This window comes from Chenopodium album, chromosome 1 (assembly GCF_948465745.1).
Source record: "Chenopodium album chromosome 1, dcCheAlbu1.1, whole genome shotgun sequence".
Classification (NCBI taxonomy): Eukaryota; Viridiplantae; Streptophyta; class Magnoliopsida; order Caryophyllales; family Amaranthaceae; genus Chenopodium; species Chenopodium album.
Genome location: NC_137834.1, coordinates 48,872,693 through 48,893,570, shown reverse-complemented (window position 1 = coordinate 48,893,570; position 20,878 = coordinate 48,872,693).

Here is a 20,878-nt window from a genome sequence, read left to right as displayed (position 1 = left end):
AAAAATCATTGATATATAAATGTTTCTCAGCACATTATGCGATGCATGAAACAATGAATATTGCTCAGGTCAGGAAGCTAAGCAAGTATACAACGTTTCTTCTAATGAATGTTATCTTGAAAGATGATGAAACATGCGCAGTAAGGAAATAAGATATCATGATAAAGGGTTCCTAAAGGGAAGGATGATATGGATATGAATGTGTGAGTGAAATGTGTGAATGTGATACTAAGGCTGGCTGCAAGGGTTATGGCGATGGAAAGAGATGTGAGAAGAGTCAAAGATGATGACTCTTTAGGCTAAGTAGGCTAAATGGTGTGGGTTCAAGCCCCCAATTCTAGATCTAAATGGGTAGGGGTAAGCATTGGATATTCTTTGACTCAATCATGCATGGATATGAATATGAATGTGGCCGCACCTCGATGTGAGGTTGCCTACGTATCCGTTAGGAATCAGGCCGAACGTTGCTCTAACTGAACTTTGCACAAGTGTATGTACACCTCAAAGAGGTCTTTCAAGGGTTGTAATGTGGTTAAGTTGATGGTTTAAGGAAGAAAGGGGTAAAAGGCTCAAGACCCGAGAGAATCCCCAAGATGTGTAATTTTGAATTTGAAAATTTTGAATTTTGCAAGTTTATTTTCAACTTTTTTTTTTTTGTTTTGAATTTCTTTTTTTCTCTATTTTTTTTTAATTCTTTTGAATCAATGTAGACAATCTCAGATCATGCGGTCCATCACTCACTTAGCATTCATGTTTCTCAGGCACGGTACCAAGCACTCGATGAGAGACGCAATTTGAGACGTGTTCATATTAAAGACATTGGAACACTTGCCTTTAGACATTGTTTTATTGTTGCTTTGCTGCTTTCTTTTTTCTTTTTTTACTTGATTTTTTAATGTTATACAATTACACATCTTCCAATACCAGGGTTAAGTGAATGTGGGTTGAAGAAATGAAGGCCAAACGTTAGACGAGGCTCAAAATGGTTGATGAAGAAATGGAATGTGATTGAACGGTTAACAGGGAATGACATGGTTGCAAAGGTGCCTCAAGTCATTGGTGTACCTTGGGTTTAGTTCGGTAATTGATTTATTTATTTATTTTTTTTATTGAGAATGAATGAATGAATGAAAAATTCTATGATCGAGATGTAAAGGAAAATTGCTCATTTTATTAATGGAAAAGGTGAACGAAACACATGAAACATATAAAAAAATTCAAAGTGGAAAACCTATGCTAGACATGAATGGGGGAATGGAGAAGAATGATAAAGAAAGAAATCATGAAATCTTGCACGAAGGATCTGTGTGCCTTGTATTCATTACTTCTTGCCGCCTGGAGGGACAGGAAGTTTGTTTGCATCCATCAAGTCTTGAATGACGTCCTTCAAATTCCAACATTGCTCCGTAGTGTGGCCCCTTCCTTGATGGTACTTGCAATAGGCATTGGTATTCCATTTGGCGCTCCTTTCTTCAGGTTTTGGCTCTGGAAATGGCCCAATAGGTGTGATCGAGCCTTGACTGTAAAGGCGATCAAAGGCCGCATCATAAGTCATTCCTAAAGGAGTGTAAGTTCTTTTCTTCTTGGGCAATGGAGTATCAAGAGCTAACACTTCATTGAGATCAACTTGGCTATATTGTTGGTAGTATTTTCGTGCTTAGAAGACGAAGAAGAAGGATGGTCGTTCTTCTTGTTTTTCCAAGTGTTATTATTGTTACTACCAGCAGTCTTTATTAGCTCATCCTCGATATTGATGCCGATGTCGTATACAGCTTCGAAAGTGTTCAGTGGAAGAAATTTGAGATGTTCCCTATATTTATGAGTCAGATTTTGAATAAAGAGGCGAACCATCTCTCTTTCTTTGGGAGGATCTACCAAGAGTGAAGCTGTTTCCCTGCACCTGTTCAGGTAAGCGGTGAAGCCTTTATTCTCTTTCTGTTTGAGAATGGAGAGTTCACGTTCAGAAGTTTTTGTTTGAATGTTACACTTGTAACGATTCATGAAACTGTCGGTGACATCTTGCCAAGTCGCAGTATGCTTGGCATCTAAGGAATAAAACCATTGTTGGCAAGCATGTTCTAAGGAGAGAGGGAACACCGTAGGGAAGAGTGTTACGTCCAATCCCTAAAGAGCCATGGTTGCAGAGATCGCCTTCAAATGGAATATCGGATTGTTAGTAGGCTTGAACTTTGGAATATCAGCAGTGGAGAACTTTTTAGAGAATCTGTCCTTCACATCCAAAGGAGTGGGAGGTCGTTCCACATAAGTGAAATCCTCAGAAATCTTACTCATTTGTTCCTTCAGTTTGTCAAGGGTGGAAACCGTGACCTTGTTTTGTTCCATGGTAGTGACCCTAGAGGTAAGGGTTTGCATCATGGCAGACAGTGCCTCGATGGATTTGTTGATGTTCTCAATATCTTCTTTAGTGGCCATTGAAAGGTGATGAGTAATGGAGATGGCAAAGTTCTCTTTGAACGCCTATTAGATCTGAGAGATTGTTGCGGTAATGACTCGAACCATATTAATCTATCCCTGTTCCTTGACCAAGTACTGTGAAATAAAATAATTCACTTAATTGTTTGACTCATTGCTCAAGATAGGAAAGGAAGGAAAAAATATACATTTGAAAACAGGTGAGAAAACTCCACTCATTTTTTATTATGACGAAGAAAGGGTGCATGAACCTAATATACTATCATAAACGACCTGGTGCACGACTCGAGTCGGAACATAAAGAAAGTGTGTGGACTATACTTGACTCGTGAGTGACTAAGTGATGTCATAAGACTCGTGGTATGATCGTATGGCTAGACATGTGAACAATAACCAAAATGACTAACGCGAGGACCAAATTAACACGGAAAACTTAAAAAAAAGCTGACTGGACTTATTTCAAGGGCACCGTAACACGGAAGACTGTACCGTGTCACGTGACGAGCTGCCGTGACGCGGTGGCAGATTTTGTTTTTCCTTTTTTTTTTTGGAAATCCACCGTGTCACGGCAGATTTTTTTTTTTTGCTGCAGGTCCACCGCGCCACGGTGGACTGTTCCGTGGCACGGGACTGTTTACCGCGCCACGAAAAACTCCACCGTGCCACGGTGGATGCTGACGTGGCACGGGGATTTTTTTTTTCTTTTTTTTTAAAAAAAAATCTATAATTTTGAAATTCTACTTGTTTATTTTTAAAGGGAGGATACCATCCGACTTACTCCGAAAAAAAAGCGACACAAAAACAAGACTACCCTAAAATACGGTAAAAAAGTAGTGCACGACTAAAGAAAAAAGTGTGTGAACACGATATGTGAGTGATTAGGTGAGGTTATGGACGCGTGTTTTGACTGTACAGCTAGACATGACACCAAACCGGACACAACATCCACATACGTACGCACAAGAATAAAAAAAAGACTGACAGGACACTTTACCTGGGCACCGTGTCACGGCACTGTTCACCGTGGCGCGACAGAACATGACATGACACGGTGCACAGTTCCAGGTCATTTTTGTGATTTTTCCAGATTTTAAATGATTTTACGCCGTACTAATTACTATGTGAGAATAAAAAACCTCGGTCATGGGTTAAACAAAAAAGTAAACACATGAAGGTTAGCACCAAATAACCACATATCATTTAGGCACGATGATGTAAAAATAGTTCGTAACCTAGAGTCAAGATCTATGTTCAACTATTGGTCAAACTTTGGGTGTCAAAAGGGTACCATGGTTAAGAGTTTGGACGCGTTAGCAAGGCTGCCTCCCTTGAGGGTGTATGCCAACGGGCGGCTCTACGAGTTCGTGATGAAATCGAACTCGACTCCATGGTTTGGGTGGATTTAATAACTCGGATGAACCCTTATTGCCATGAGCGTTTTTGGGTTGATAGAGCTTTAATTCCCCGAGGCTAAGACGCATGTAGAACACATACGTTTTTTCAGAAAAATCAAAGGAAGTCGACTGTAAGGAAAGAAAATAAGCCACCGGACTGATTTTAGGACTGTCGTGACACGGCAAAAATTCCCGTGTCACGGTACTGTGCATCGTCAGACGGTGCACTGTACCGTGACACGGCAGATTTTGCCGTGGCACGACAGTCAGAAGATCTGACTGGTGCCCTGTTTTCCTTTGCGCGCAACCAAGTTATCCAATTTTTCCTACGGGACAGACCTGAATGCGACGTTAAAATGTCTATGCAGATGCAAAAATGCCAAATTAATCACAGGAATATTTTTTCAAGAATCTTTCAAGTCTTATCCACTCATCTTAATTAAATACCGATCACTCAAATCGATAAATAATCAAGAATCCTCCCCAGTGGAGTCGCCAAATTGTAGGCGTCGTTTGAAGTGCGCCTACGTAAAAAACATGTTGTGAATATGCTTGGCACTCTTAGGAAGTGAGAGTTGACATATACGATTAGGGACAAGGAAAGTAGGGAGCCGCCAACAAGTTTTTAAAGAACTTGTAAACCGTTCACGGATCATAAAAGGCAACCACGAATAAGGGACAACGATAGGCAACAACGATTGACCCGTGAAGGTTACACCCCATTCATAATCCATGAGATTACTAACTCCATATGGTTCGGAACCACGAAAGAATGATCGGGGATGATGGTACGAAGTGAGTCATGGAGTCACATTCGCCCGTATTGGCCTCTACATGATTCTTATAGTGAAAAGTGATTCCTGTGATCTCAAAGACATACAAACAAAATATTCAATTTGCTCCAAACTATTATTATGCTAAATTGGTTGAATATTAATGCAACACATAATTCTAAAATATTTGTGATCACTTGAATTAATTAACAAGATTAAAAGGAACCTAAACCGGTTGTCCAAATTATATTATTAGTCGTGATTTTCAATTACATATTCCCTTTAAACATGCAATGTGGTGATCATAATAACAATAGAATAAACATTAATATTGGAAGCAATTCAACAATAATAGCGTAAGTCAAATCAAATAATAAACCTAATCATGATTCTATCAACCAGAATAAAAATAAGAGTAATTAAATTAATTAATAATTACTCACATTTCGCGCGTTCCTTTAAATTGCTACATAATGAATAAACTGTTAGTAACTTCAATAAAAATAATAAAGTAAATGAAAATTAAAAGTAGAATTAATTTGGTCCAAACCCTCAGTTATTTGTACCTTTCACGCCTTGGTTTAAGGACGAAACCTCGGGTTAAGTATAGACTTCTTGGAGTGCTTAGGGGAATTATTATGAAAGAATAAGGAGGCTAGAAATTAGGTTAAAGAGGGAGAAGAGAATTATTTTTGGTGTAAGGTGAGAGAGAATGGTTATTGGTGCAAGGTGAGAGAGACTGATTATAGCTGCCCCGTACATCAGAAATGAGGGGGTATTTATAGAGAAAATGTGATGAGGGTGCACACGGAACCCTAAAATGATAAAAACCCTAAAAAGTATCCCGTGACACGGAAAAGTGTACTGTGACATGGGAAGTCCCACTGTCAGACGGCAAACTTTCCCGCGACACGATACATTTTTAGTTTGACGGGGGAAATTTTCAGAAAACGGGAAAGAAAACGCGTTAAGGGTTTACGCGGAATAGACACGGAATGTCCCGTGACACGGCACAGGTATCGTGATACAGCAGTATCCACCGTGAAGTGGAAGTTACACGGAAAAAAAGCTCCGTGTCACGGGGAATCCCACCGTCAGACGGTGCAATTTCCCGTGACACGGTGGAATTCCACTGTGCGCGGTGATTCCAGGTTTTTACCCGTTTTTAAAACCATCATAACTTTTGATCCGTAACTCTGAATGAAGCATATAATATATCATTGGAAAGATTATCAAGTCTTCTTTCTAACCCAATTAGAATCAAGTAAATATAATTTGTTGATTTTAAGATATGGCCGTTTTAGTGGAAGGGTGTCGGTTTTAGGCCGAGTTTGGTGTTTTGCTCATATCTTTTTCGTTATTGCTCGGAATTGGGCTTAGGATATATGGTTGGAAAGCTTATTTAAAGGCCTATCCAAAAAATAATAATTGGATCAAAATTGTATGGCCATAAAATCAGTTTCTCTCAGTTTTGCGATGTGGACACGAAAAGTGGAATATAGGTTATGGTTTAGGGAAATGAGCTAGAAATTGGATTGGTTCATGAAATATATTAGATAGAACATGAATTTAAGCACTCCAAAGATTAAATACTCAACTTGAACAATAATGGGGGTGAAAGGTGTTCATCAACGGGTTTGGTTTTGGGGAGACATTTTTAGGTGTCTACAGTTATGGGCAGAAGAGTTAATTCATGTCCTATGGGCCATCCGGACCACAGAAAAATGGGCAACCGGAGAGACCCCGTTTCTCATGGTTTACGGCGCTGAAGCCGTCATGCCCATTGAACATTATGAACCGACTCATCGAGTCATGTTGTATGATGAAGAGGAAAACTGGGAGGCCATGTGGCTTGCATTAGACTCGCTCCCAGAGCGCAGGGGCAATGCCGCCTTGCGTCATGAGATTTACCGTCTAAGGATGAGTCGTGCTTACAACAAATGAGTCTTCAAATGGCCTTAAAAGTAGGGGACTTTGTGCTACGAAAGATGGAGGCACTTGGTAGGGTCAATAAGGTAGGGAAGCTAACTCCTAATTGGGAAGGCCCCTATCGGATCTATGAGGAAGTAAGAAACGACACTTATCGCCTGGAAACTCCAGACGGCAGGCGGCTGCCTAGAACTTGGAACGTAGATAATTTGAAAAAGACTACTTCTGAGACTTGTAAATTTTTGTAAATAAAAAGCCTATCAATGAAAAGTTGCTTTTTCCGTATCAGTTTATTTGCTCAGTATGCATGCGTAATTTAGTTGCTGTCTGTGAAAAACACAGGGGGATAACAACTTAAATAAGCTAAGTTAAAACTTAGCGGCTAACACTATTCTTGTAAACAGAGCCGTCGTCTAGGTATTCACAGACAGACATTCAAATATGAAATTAGACTAAGTCAATAGACATAGTGGCTAAACTTAGAATTAAGGTTGAGGCCAATGGCCGGATGCAAAACTGTTTTTATAAATTCGTCTGCTTTGATTTGAGTAAGGCGTCTGGCGACGCCCCTCCGGGTGTTATCGTCGCAGAGGGCATTATATCGTCTGCTCTAACAGAATATGCAGATGACAAATATTGAACGACCAAATTGGTCAACTCATAGCTGTCTGACCAAAATAGTTTAAAAGAATGACCAAGTTTAGGAGTCGAATGTCAAGAGACATCAACAGGCAAATACAAAAGTTCTCTGTTAACCTATTGAACAAGTTGCGGCACCTGCTCCAATGGGGCAGGCAATGAAGGTGCAATGGATTGAGAAGGTCCGAGATGGCCACTAAGCTGTCTGAGACTTGACAAACAAGTGAACAATGCGCAAACGATTTCCGTCCGTTTGCCTAGTAAAGAATCCTACGAGTATGATTGAATTGGTATAAGGGCTGCTTAATGCCGGCTGTGTGCTTGGTTTGGGAAAATCACTACTGTGATTGATTGACTTGGGAACATTCCATACTTTTTAAACTATTAAACATCCAAAAGTCAATCAATCATACGAGGACCGAAACCAATCACACAACCGTCAGGGGCAAGAATAGTCGGTATACTATTCTAATAATAGCCAGTATACTGTTCTAAGAATAGCTGTTATATTGTTCTACCGTGTGATATTGCCGCATGCTTTAAAAGGATAGGCAAAAATTTCAGAAAGAAATATATATATATATATATTCATAAATCAAGAATAAAATTTCACAAAGCCGACTTAGTGGGCATACTTCCATTCAAAACAGGAAAAAACCGGATAAATATCGTTACAGGATCACATCTGGGAATAGAGAAACTAAATTACTAACCGACTACATAGTCGGCAAAGAATACAAATACTCGGCACACAGGCCGGAAAGAAAAAAGCATAAATGGCATACTGCCGCTGAAATCATGGTTGAGGGAGGTCCGCCTGGTTCTCCGGAAGTTGAGCCCCGTCAGTGGTAGCCGCCAGATCCTCTTTGGGGTTTTCCTCGTCAGAAGGGACGTCGATGGCTTCCCCTTCCTTAGGGAGTTCCTTGGGAGGCTCGGCGAACTCTTTGTTCATCCAGGCGGAGAAAGACTCAGGCTCCGGATCACCCCTTTCCCTTAAATAGACTACAGTCTCGGCATATTGGAAAGCTAGAGACCACATGCGGTAGTCTTGGTCAGGATAAAGGGCAGCCCAGGCAATCTTCATCCGGGTGTCAGAATCCTCTTCATTTTCGGCAATCACCCGATTCTCAGCCGCCTTGATGGTTGCCTTAAGGTTTTTCTGGACCTGCACCGCGTCCTCCGTTAGCTTCTCAACCTCCGCCTTGAGGTCATCATTCTCTTTGGAGACTCCTTTCAAGGTCAGGAGGTCATCCTTCGCCTTTTGGAGCTTGGTCTTAGCCATGCTGGTTTTCTCCTTAGCTTCCTCTACAACCTGTTTGAGGCCCTTAACCTCCTCCGCCTGTTTCATCAAGATCGCTTTAGTTTCAAGTTCACTAATTGTACATTCATATTTAGCATCATCTTGAGAATCCCTCGCCGATTTAATGGCTCTTTTAACCTCTTCTCTCTTCCGGGCATAAGGCCGCTTGAACCCCTCAACCCTCTACATGGTTTGCAAAAGCAAACGGTGTCAAGAATGCGAGATACTTTATGCCTAATTAAATAAAAATTGGGTTAAGTATACCTCAGAAAGCAGTGATAGGATCCGCTCAACATTGAACACTTCAATGCCGGGAATAACGTCCTTCTCCCATTTATGCACAACCGCCAGCATGGCCCGGGCATGCGCCTAGACATCCGGCCATAGGGGGGATTGATCTGCACCAGACGTTAAAGGTGAGTGAGCCATATAGGCGGCACCAGATTGATACCAGCTGTCTAACGAAGAACTTTGTTGCGAGTGTGATTTCACTTGCAACGGCCAGCCCAGCTCAGGCGGGGATTTGAAGGGATTGAATTTACCTTTAGAAGCTTGTGGGATTGCTCCACCCACAGGCGCAGAGAGGCCTGATGGGACCAAATCAAATCCCACACCGAGGCGTTTCTTCCCAACGGACCCATCCCGGCCCGTCTTACCTGAAGTCGCTTTCGCGAACTTAGCAGGTTTTGATTGGGGTGAGGGCATCCTCCAAGCTCCGCTTGAAGAGGTTCTTGGTGAAGGACTTTAGAGTCTCTCCACCCTGATCAAATTAAAAAAACTTAGCATCCGGTAGCGCCTAATAAAATGAATGAGAAGAGAATTTACCTCTGCCCTCAACTTGGCAGCTTTGGCTTCCTCCAGGTCCCTCCTTATCGTGGCGGAGGACCGCCTGAGAGTCTTCTCTTTAGCCACCATGTTTTTGCCTCTTCTGCAAAAAGATAACAAAAACATTAAAATGGTCATCAAGTAATAGATATACAAGCAGAATTAGCCCGAATGCAAGTTAGAATTATGTTTTAGAAATATGGTGCTGAGGCCGCTGGCGGACAAGAATGCCTCGTCCTTAAACCATGCGCACATGGGGATCCAGTTGTTGGGGACTTTTATTACGTCCCCGGTAGAGATAGTCTCCAGATGAAGCTAAAAAAAACTTAATCTCCATGATTGAATCATAGTCGTCTCCCGGTATTTTGGGAAGAGCGCACTTGCGACCCAGAAGGTCAGGTTTCTTATTGTACCGGCGCATCTCTCGGTTCTCCCTCTAGGTTGGGGCAGACAATAAATAAAACCATGTCTTCCAACCATTGTACTTGGACACCTTGTCCAATGTCATCTGATACTTTGGAAGGGTGGTCAGTGTGTACCATGCCCTCCAGCCGCCTGGGTTGCGGATCAAGTAGTGCATATGGGTAAACGCCTGCCAGCTGGGGTTCATTTTCTTCATCTCACAGGCGGCAACATACCCTAGAATGTTGGCCCATAAGTTTGGTGAGAGCTTCCAAACTTCTAGGCCATAAGCCCTAAGAATAGCTCTCACCGCATGATGAAGAGGGAAGCGGAGACCTGCCAAGAACGCCGCCTCATAACATCCAAAATAGGAATCAGCATTCGGCTGGTCATCCTCTCAGGCTATAGTGCCCAGCACAGGCGGCATCCGGATGGTGTAATCTTTACCCAAGGGTTGTTTCTTCCCAAAACCCTCTATATAGTTTATCATGATGTCTCTTTCCTTAGCAGAGACATGAATCTGGAAAGGATCATCTTTATCCTCCCACTTTTATCTCTCCTCAACCTCACTATCTTGAAGCGGAGGGAGGGGAGTGTCACTGTCATCCTCAGAACATGACTCTGAGGCGGAGTCTTCTTCGGCTGACCTAGAAGTGGACTCCTCCCCGTTTCAGTGTGCGGGGTCAGCTTGATCTATTCTCCTCTGGGAAACGGTTTATGTTGGGGTTTAGTGAGTCCGACTCACCGCGGAAACAACCTAGACCCAAAGAACCACTCGCAATTAATAAAACCATAAAGCATAACTAATAAACACGAGAAAGGGAAAAACCGGAATATACCTTTGAAGCATGCTTCGCCCTCACAAATGGTCTCACACTTGAAAGCTCTAGCACCGAAAATACCGAGCCTCCAACAGTATCCACCCACAAAGGACGAACACAGACTTTTTAGGTCCACTACCTTGGAGTTAGCAAGGTCCGACCAAAACCCAAGTGTTAACGGAGTTTAAGAGTTTTTGCCAAAATGCAATGCTCTTTCTAACTCCTAGTCAAGCACTTTTCTCGAAATCCCAAGATGGGTATTTATAGAGAAAAGTGGGAGTGAGAATTTCAATCCCATCAATGTGGGATCATGAAATTCCACAATTTAATTTAAAGCTAAAATAAATTAAATAGGCAAGCAAGTAATAAATCAACAAGTGTCGTTGTTTTATGTAAAGAGAAGTGAGGACCACTTGGAGAGGAGGGGACCATACTTGCTCCCCACTCCTTCCTCTCCTTCTGCCACTTGTCCTCACACAAACACACTCCCTTCACATGCTTCCCCAATGACTCGGCCCTAGCACCCGACCCAGCCTAGCCCCGCACACGCGGGCTGCTAGCTGCTGCCTTCTCGGACCAGCACGCCCACGCACATATGTGTGGGCTGCTGCTGCCGATAGGCGCTTCTAGAAATCCACGCACATGTGCGGGCGGCTAGCAGTAGCACACGCTAGCAAGCCACGCAATGCTTGCGGGCTGCTGGCCGTAGCTTGCTAGCAGACCTCGCGCATGGTGCGGGCTACTAGCTTGCCTAATCCCCTAACACTCGGGATTCTGATGCTAGGGGTATTTTAGTAATTGTTGATTTATTACTAATTTTGCCATCTCGTCTTTTACTATTTTTGACTCAACTTTCGACGCTCGGTTTCGACGCTCTGAGCTCGAATTTCCGACGTCTAAATATTTAACACTCAGGCGACGAATTAATTTCTTCCGAATTAATTCATCAAGTCGGTTCGTATATTTGCTTTGGTGTGACTCGAAGGGTTCAGTCAAGATTAAGTTGTAATATTAATTATACATAAATCTTACTGATCGGAAGCGGCCTCCACCCAGGCATTCCGATCACTTGACCTTACTGAATATATTAGCTTTCTAATAATTCTGAACCCGCTATCAGAATAATACACTTGTTCGAAGGACACCATTATTTTCAATCTCCCACTTGTACCTCCGGACAAGTGAGCATTTAGTTTATAGCTCCTTTCATATGTCTCTTCATGAACTATAAGGTAAGATTATTTCGTCATCCTTATGACGTCCAGAAGTGTTTCTCGATTCTGAGTCTGACTGTCGATAAACAGATGATTTCTAAAATCAATCCGAGCACGGCCATGCATTTTTACAGTCTCGCTCTACGAGAGGCCTTGTATACAACAAAGACATTGTCCCTATTTTAGTAGGGGGACATTCCTAGTCTTGTAATGTAGCTCCCCTTATTCAAAGGACCTAGCCGCCCGAGTGTTTCCGTTATAATCCCCTATTACGGCAGACGTTTGACAACATCAAAGCAAACTAGTACTCAAACAAGAGAACTCACAATACTCATGGTCAAGGAAATAGGTTGCGATAGCCATAATGAGAAGTATACTTATGACAATCTCTTAAAGTATTCTCATAGGTCGATCAAGTATGGTTCTAAAAAAATACCTGTGCAAATGATTTATGACAATCATGTCCTCGTAGCACAAGAAACAGTGCTATAATTCAGACTACACACTAATCTCAATTGGTCATTAATCGTCCATCGTTTAAATGACCTCGATTAGGGATAATTTTCGATTATAATATTCAATGTTCAATTAATAGGTGTTTCCTTACAAAGACTGGTCTTGATACCCTATTTTGAATATTCAAAGAATCGAATGGACTCATTATTTAATCCTAAACCACAATTAAATAGCAAACGGAGTAATAAAATATTGCATGAAATTTATATTACTCTAAAACTTGAATGATTTTTCTTAGTGTCTTCTATTAAATGTTCAAAATTTAACTAAAACACTAAACAAGGAAATCAAAGCCAGTCTCCTACATGCCTGATTCCCATTGCCTCAACATGCTTGTTGTGCTTCACTTGAGGCAAAGTTTTAGTAAGTGGATCGGCTACTTTGTCATCCGTTCCAACTTTGCAAATTCTGAGTTCATCTTCTGATTTCCATTCTCGAATCATGTGAAACTGCCGTTTGACATGTTTGACTTTCTGATGTTCCCTGGGCTCTCTGGCCTGAGCAATAGCTCCATTGTTGTCTGACGAGGGAATAAACGCGTCGTCAATTGTCTATCCCTATATCAAATACAATTTATACAACCTAAACAAATCTAATACGAGTATAAGGCAAGCATAGGGGTCGAACCACAGAGAACGGATAAACACCACCAAATGTTATCGACAATTAAGCTAGTCCGGAATAGGAGATAAAAAAAACTAAAGTCTAAATATGCTAAAACAAGAAATAAAACACTAAGGGAAGTGGTTTAGGTATAGCATTCACTTGAACATAAACAAAGGCATAGAAATTGAATTAATTATGAACTAAACATGCTTGAATATCAAAAAAAAGGATCCAATCTAGCCGCCTTCCGGGGTCAATTGGCTTCTCCTAACATAGCCTCTATGTTTCCACATTAGAACCATATACTAGGAGGTACTATTAAATAACAATCGATAGTAATGAACCTCAACTAAGTCAACTTCCGTTTCTTGTTAGCAAAGATTCACCTTTAATCAACCAACAATGTGCACTTGCAAGAAGATTAAAGAATATCAAGCATATAAAGACTTTAATCACAAATAAATCAATTCAACCCTAGAAAATGCTCAAGATCCAACTACACCACAACCATCCCCTTAATGGGGAAATTACTCACTAATCATGCTAAAATCAAGATTAATTAACAAACAATCAAGAATAAACATGATTAACAAGCAATACCAACAACTAAAATAATAATCAAAATAAAGCAAATAAAAACAGAGGAGAGAGAGTTAGAGATTTTCATTGATTGAATGTGAAAATCTACAAACAAGATGGTCAATCTTCTTCTTCAATATCCAAGCTCAACAATGGTGAAACCCTCACTTTCTCTCTCTAAACTATCCTAATCCTAACCTAAACCTAGAGAGAGAAGCTCTCCTAAAAACTAATTAGAGAGTAGAATAGATGGTTATTGAATATTCCTAATTACCCCAAAAATGGGTATATATACTAAGCTAGAAAAAATAGAAAAATAAAAAGAAAAGAAAATAAAAAGAAAAAAATAAAATAAGAAAGCTAGACATAAAAATAAAAGAAAGAAATTAGAAAAGGGAAAAGAAAAGAAATAAAAATAAAAGAAAAAGAAAAATAAAATAAAATAAACCCACAAATCCCCACCTAAAACAATCAGCCCCTCTTTCCTCTCTTCTTCGAAATTGGCTGCTTCAATTATCATCTTCACCATTCATCAAAATCCATCATCACCGCACATCATCATCACAAATCAAAGATCAATGGCCATCACCAAGCTTCAATCGTTCGATCCTCATTAAATATCATGTGCGAGGCTCGTGAAGTGGTTCGGTCGAACCATGGGTTGGTGCGGCCGAACTACAGGGTTGGTTCGGTCAAACCATGGGTGTGTTCGACCACACCTCTTCAATTTACAGAACTTTGAAAGTCTCTGACTCGTACTTCGACCGAACCCGATCAATTTGTGATTTGCTCTGATTTTTGGGTGAAAATAGCGGAATCGGGGTGAGTAATTGTGGTGGACTGGTGGCAGCAGGGGGTTCTGGTTGTTAGGTGCGAAGGGTGGACGGAGGAGGTTAATTGGTGGGCTGATTTGGTTGTAGGTGGTGCTGGTGGTTGATGGTGGTTTAGGTGCGTGGCTGGGTGCGTGAGGTTGCTGTGGTTGTGTATTGGGTTGCAGCGTTGGTGTGAGAACAGGGGGTAGTGATGGTAGTGATGCGTGGTAGAGCGGTGGGTTTTCGTGGCTGTGCGGATTGGTGGTGGAAAGTACTGTGGTTGCTGTTGTTGGTGGTTTTGGGGTTGCGCGTTGGTGTTGCAATTGCGGGGTGTTGAAGGTGGCATGGCTGGTGAGTGGCTGGTGAGGCTGCTGGTTTGTGTTGTGAAGGGTGACAGGGTGAGGTCGTATCCCCTAATCAAAAGTAAATACCTAAATCCTCTAACTAAAGTAGATAGGGAAGTAGGGTCGATCTCCACAGGGAAACAAGTCTTATTACTCCTAATTAATTATTATAATCTAAATTATCTAAGTAACCAATATTTATATTTGAGTTTGAAACTAAACTACAAAGAATTGGAATAGAGGGAAAACAATATATAAAAGGATCTAGGGCATAGGTTCACCAATAAATAATACTCCAGGGTAAAACATAGTAATCAATCATTGACATTGCATAAATAACACGATTAACAGGCTCTCGCAATTTATTAATCAACATAGATCTAACAGGCTCTCGCAATTTACTAGATCTAAGTTCTTATTGAAAATAGCCTTTAATATCAAATTAACATATGCTCGATTCATCAATTTAATATTTCTAAACTTTTACAAGCCGCAATTGTAAAACGTTCAAACAATTCAATAAGAAATTATCATGCAATACCAATAATCAATAATAGTCAATCATTAATTAACCAGATTGTAAAGGGCTTTCGCTACGTATTAGAATCACAGAATCAATCTACCGGTATTAAATCTCATCTCTCGAATCTCGACTTAACCATTTATAAATTAACCTGCCTATTGAAACTAGACCTAAACATCAATTCTTATCCGTCGAATCTCGAATCAATATTGTTAAACTCATGCATAAAAGATCTGCGCAAATCTAGTCACAGAGCATTAAATCAATCAATAGGAAATTAATCTAGCATTGATAATTAACAACAACAATTTACCCCTTCATATTATTTATGGATCCCCACAAACACTAGAAATAAAACTACTCACACATATTAAAAACTAAACAAATCAAAGCAATAAAATAAGACATGATTAAAGGAATAGAATAAATAACTAAGATTAAGAGAAGAGGAATCGTTACCAAAATAAATCTGGAATTAAGAGTAGAATTAAGAACAAAGGTTTAAGAGAAAAGAAATCTAAGAGAATAATTAAGAGAGTAAGGAAAGAGTATAGAGAGAAGAAGAAGAGATCCTAAAATCGTATTACGGAGGAGTATTTATACTCCGTACAAAAATCCTAAACTAAAACAAATTAAAACGACGTTAAACGTCCACTAATAAATACACGCGCCCGATCGGGCGAGGCACCGCCCAATCGGGCGCGCCTTTTTTTGCTCTCTAATACTAAACTCGCGCCTGGCCGGGCGCGTCACCGGGCGCCAGCCTAAGCTTCTCCCGCCCGGCCGGGCGCCAGCCTTTTTGGCCGGGCGGCTCATTTGGGACAATATTTGGACTTCGATTGGGCTCCAATTCTTCGGGCCAATCTGGATTTCCTCTTTCGGTCTTGAATACTCGGTCCAAATGCCCTGGTATCACTTATACCGAGCCCTTAATCACCGGTTCGATGGCTCTAACCGGCCCTCGGCTATAAAATCTGGTCGTGCTTCAACAATGCTCGTGATTGCTCCAAAATATCTCGGGAAAATACTCCAAAAGCATAAATCCCTGCAAAAGTCAACCAAATCTACGAAAACACTAGAAAACACCAATTAGTAATAAAAGTGGCGCTAAAGAGCCAAAAACACTACTAATTATGTCCAAGGGACGGGGGTAAAAAACTACATAAAATAGACACATCAAACTCCCCCAAGCCAAACCTTTGCTTGTCTCTAAGCAAAGATCTCATCAATGAATCAATATATATGCTTCACCCCAAAAAGTAAAAATCAAACACAAATGATTCAGGGTAAATCAAATAAACATGCTTCAAAGTCTACCAATCAAATCCATCTAATCACCAATCTTCCCTAACAATTGTCAAACAGAGCAAACCACAAGAGCATATAGAATTCAAGACTAGTGCTCACGCACTCAACTCTCATTTTTGTGGCGAGTAAAAGATGTACTCGATCGCTCTCCATCCAACCCCTTTATGTGAACAATGCCCTCCCAAATCACACTCTCGTGTGTATGAAATAATGAACGCTCAATCCTACTAGTCGACTCGAAATATGTCGAATCATAACTTGCATTGATAAATAACACTTTCACATTCATACAATTCTATGCACAAAGGTCGGAAGGTCTTTAAAGCTTGTAATGTAAGGCTAGGGTAAAGGGTAGGATAAATTTGGGAATAAGTGAGAGAAAAGCTACGCTTAAAGGAGCCATATCCTAATAAAACCCATGATCAAAATAAATAGTGATCATACATCTCCTACATAACCAACTCTAACATCAAAGAATAAACTCCAATCATAATAAATAAACCCAACTCTTACAATTTCACTCATAAGATATAATAATGAAGCAATAGAGTGAATAAACAAACTTTATTTTTCAAACTTGAATTTTTTTTCAATGAAGCTCTTTTTTTGCTTTGATCAACCTCCAAATAAAACATTTGAACATTTTTTTTCTTTCGAAGTTCACTTATTTTTTCACATTTGTTTTTTTTTTTTTCATAATATCATGCTTTATTTTTTCAAGAAAATATAACTCTCAAACTCATCAAAAATAAACATGATCAACAACAAAACAACTTCTCAAAAGCCTACCCAAATTGCGCAAATAATAAGCACACTACAAACTCCCTCACCTCACTCACTAATAGCTCCCCTAAGCCAAGCTTAGGACTAGTAACCAATGGGGCAAAATAGGCTTGTAATATGGCTAATAAACAACAAAAAGTCAAGGCAACAACATGGGTAGCAAGAAGGGAACAAATGTATCTATAATATCTGGAGGCTACCTAAAAGAACAAATGCCTTCGTCCTCCACAATGTGCATAATAATGAATCATATAAATATTACTAATAGTTGCAAACCAGTACTCAAATTCATTAACATACCAGGAAATATGGAACTATCACACATTCCTTACCAAATCAACTAGTCAAGCACTATATTCACAAGAAGTTGGACAAAATTGGCGCATGTTAAGGTTTCAAGGCAATCAAACATCAAATCATGATCAACTAATCCACAATGCATATCATAAAATACCAAGAATCAAAACAATTTTCTCAAGTAAGGGGCACAGGGAAGCATAATTTATAATTCATTGGAACGTATTTTTGAATTTTTTTAATTTTCAATTTTTTTGTATTTTTATATATATAAGAAAGCAATAAAACTATCCTAGAAAGAAAGAAATCTAACCTAAGAAAACAAACCAAAAATAAAAGAAAAGAGAAAAAGAAAAATACCAAACCAAAACCTCCCCCAAGCAAGAATCAGACAATGTCCTCATTGGCTCGGAAACTAGCCCAGCATAGCTAGTCCTCATCATCCTCGTCCATTGAGCCGAAACCCGCACCTCTACTGCCACCTGCACCACCTGCACCAGAAGAGCTAGTTACCACCAAAATAATCAGCGTGAAAACTCCCCCCCGCCGGTCCCCCGAAAGGAATGTCCTGCCCGTACCCGAAGAAAGAAGAATAATCAGTGTAAATACCACGGGCAGTGGGATCCCTATCGTATCCCTGGGGTGGAGGCTAAAACCAGTCAGGGTGAATAGCGTCGTCGGGAATGTTGCCCCGACGAGCATAATCATCGTACATAGGGTAGAGAGCTCTACCCTGTTTCCTCTCTAGGTACCCTAACCTCTGGTCTAAGGAGCCTACCATCCTCCTAAGGTTAGTATGTGAATGCTCGATACGTCCTAGGGCCTGACCTATACTCTGAAGATCCCAAACTGGGTCAGAGTCAACATGAGGGACGGAGTGGGACATACGAGGTGGAGACAAAGCCACCTCGGGCTGAGGCTGGGGTGGTGGAACTGGTGGTGGTGGTACCTGTCCCCTAGCGTTGGCAACTAAAACATCATAAGTGTAAGAAAGTTGCCCTGGGGGAAAGGCGGTCAAGTCTGAACTGGGTAGGGGAAAAATGGGCAAAGGTTGCTCGTTCCCAGTCCGAATACACCAAAATGGTGTTTGCTCGCTATCCGGTCTAACCCACCCCACATCCTCAAAATACCTAGTAGTCATGTAGGTATCTGGTCCACAGTTGGTCAGCTGGTGGGGTTCGTCTACTACAAAACCGGCTTTTTTCACCGCTATTCGAGTGATAAGGCCACCTAAACGGATAGGGGACTTGGAAGTGGTGCTGGCTGTGGCATGCCTACTCAAATGGTGAACTATAAACCTACCTATGTTCAATTTCCCATACTCGTACACATAATGTCCTATGACAGCTAGTTCGTTAGTTTGAGCGTTATGGGGCTCGGCCCTACCTAAAAAACACAAGCCCGCAAATCTTTGCCAGATTTTTGGGACAAGGTGGTGAATAGGTTTGGTACTAGCATGTTGGGGGTCGGGGGTAGGTAAACTAGTCAAAGCATAATATAAGTCACCCATTTTATAGTCCGCATGCCACTGGTGAGATAATTCAGAATTTAATTCAAAAAATTTATAAAATTCTACAAAAGTTAAACTAATATTTCTATTATTTAACCTGAAAAATAAATTTGGCCCATTTCTACTACTAACAACATGAAAAGTGGACAGGAATTCATAAGTAAGTTCTCGGTATGTAGGATAGTGCATGTCAACAAATTTTCTCATGCCAATGTCATTCAAAAATCGTTTAACAAAATCATACAAACCAAATGATTCTAGGGTAGGGCGGTGTAACCACCGAGAAGGAATTACCTCACGACCGAGCAAATGCTTTAGCCATTCCTTTTGTTCCCGGCTCACAATCCGGATCGTCGGCCAGTACGGGAGTTGCAAGTCCGGGTCATATTCCTCCCTCGAACTGGAGCTCCTACCAAAAATGGACCTAGCCCTCTTTGATGCCATGTTAAAGAAATGGGTTTGAAAATTTATTGAATTAAAAATGAAAATTTTTTATATCAAAGTGAAGAGAATGAAGAGAGGATCACAAATATGTAAAGAGTTTTGAATTTGGGTAAGAAATGGAGGAGAAATCTTAGAGAGAAGGTAGAGAGAATTTGAGTTTTAGAGAGAGAAAGTAATGGAGGAAAGAAGAAATGGAGAAAGAAATAAGAAAAGAAAGAAGAAGAAGGGGGCGGATACGCTCGCGCCCGATCAGGCGGTGGGTCGCCCGGTCGGGCGATCTGGAAAATTTCGTAGCTGATTCTCGCGCCCGGTCGGTCGACTTTCGCCCGGTCGGGCGATCTGATTTTCTTCAATTTCGTAACCTTTCGCGCCCAGTCGGGCAATCTAACGACCTGATTCCTTCTAGCTCTCGATCTGTAAGTCAAAATTTTCACCTTTCTCGCGCCCGGTCGGGCGAGGCTTGCCCGATCGGGCGGACAACTTAGTCCGTATACGACGAATTTCGCGCCCGGTCGGGTGCCACTCGCCTGGTCGGGCGAAATTACTTATTTTCAGATCCTTGCTCTCGCGCCCGATCAGGCGAGCTTCGCCCGGTCGGGCCCGAGACTAAATCGGCAAAATATTAAATTTCTTCTTTTCTCCAAAATTTGGCTAACTCTTTTCCTTCAAACCTGTACAAACACTCATAGAACTCGTTAAATTCCCTCATCTCTCCTTTCATAAGAAAAAGAAAAGAAAAACTAGTCTAAAAAGCATTAAAAATATGGGTTGCCTCCCGCAAAGCGCTGGTTTATCTAGGTCCCGCACGACCTTCTTACCAAGTACAATTTCTAGGACCTTTAACCTAGCGCTTGATCGTGTGGTTTCTCACCCAGTCTAACAGTGTTTAGGCTGCGATGCGGCTTTCTGACATACCCTGTGGGACGCCAAATCTCCTTATCTGGTGGATCCTCCTTGACTTGGATTGGGGGATCTTCAATGCTACGCACTAAAAAGCCTTCTTCGATCGAATGTTGCTTCAAATTGTCATTGCGTTCAACAATTGCAAATCGATCTGGCGAAACACTTACCGTAGGCTCGATTCGCACAACTTGCTCGATCGGTTCCACTTGTTCATCCTCGAAACCAAGACCAACATTATAGAGTGCTCTTTCTATTGCATCGACTTCCTTCTGCCATTTGTCTATCTCATCTGAAAAGGATGCAACACAAGATACCGCCTCCAAGGGATCTTTTTCAAGAGCTTGGGGCTTGTTAGAATAATTTACAACCACATTAAAACTGAAACATTTCTCCTCAGTCATGGAGCTTTTAGGGGCATTATTTAGATTAAAAACAACTTTATCATCCCCTACTGATAGTGTTAACTTACCACTTCTTACATCAATGACTGCTCCTGCAGTGTTAAGGAATGGTCTACCCAAAA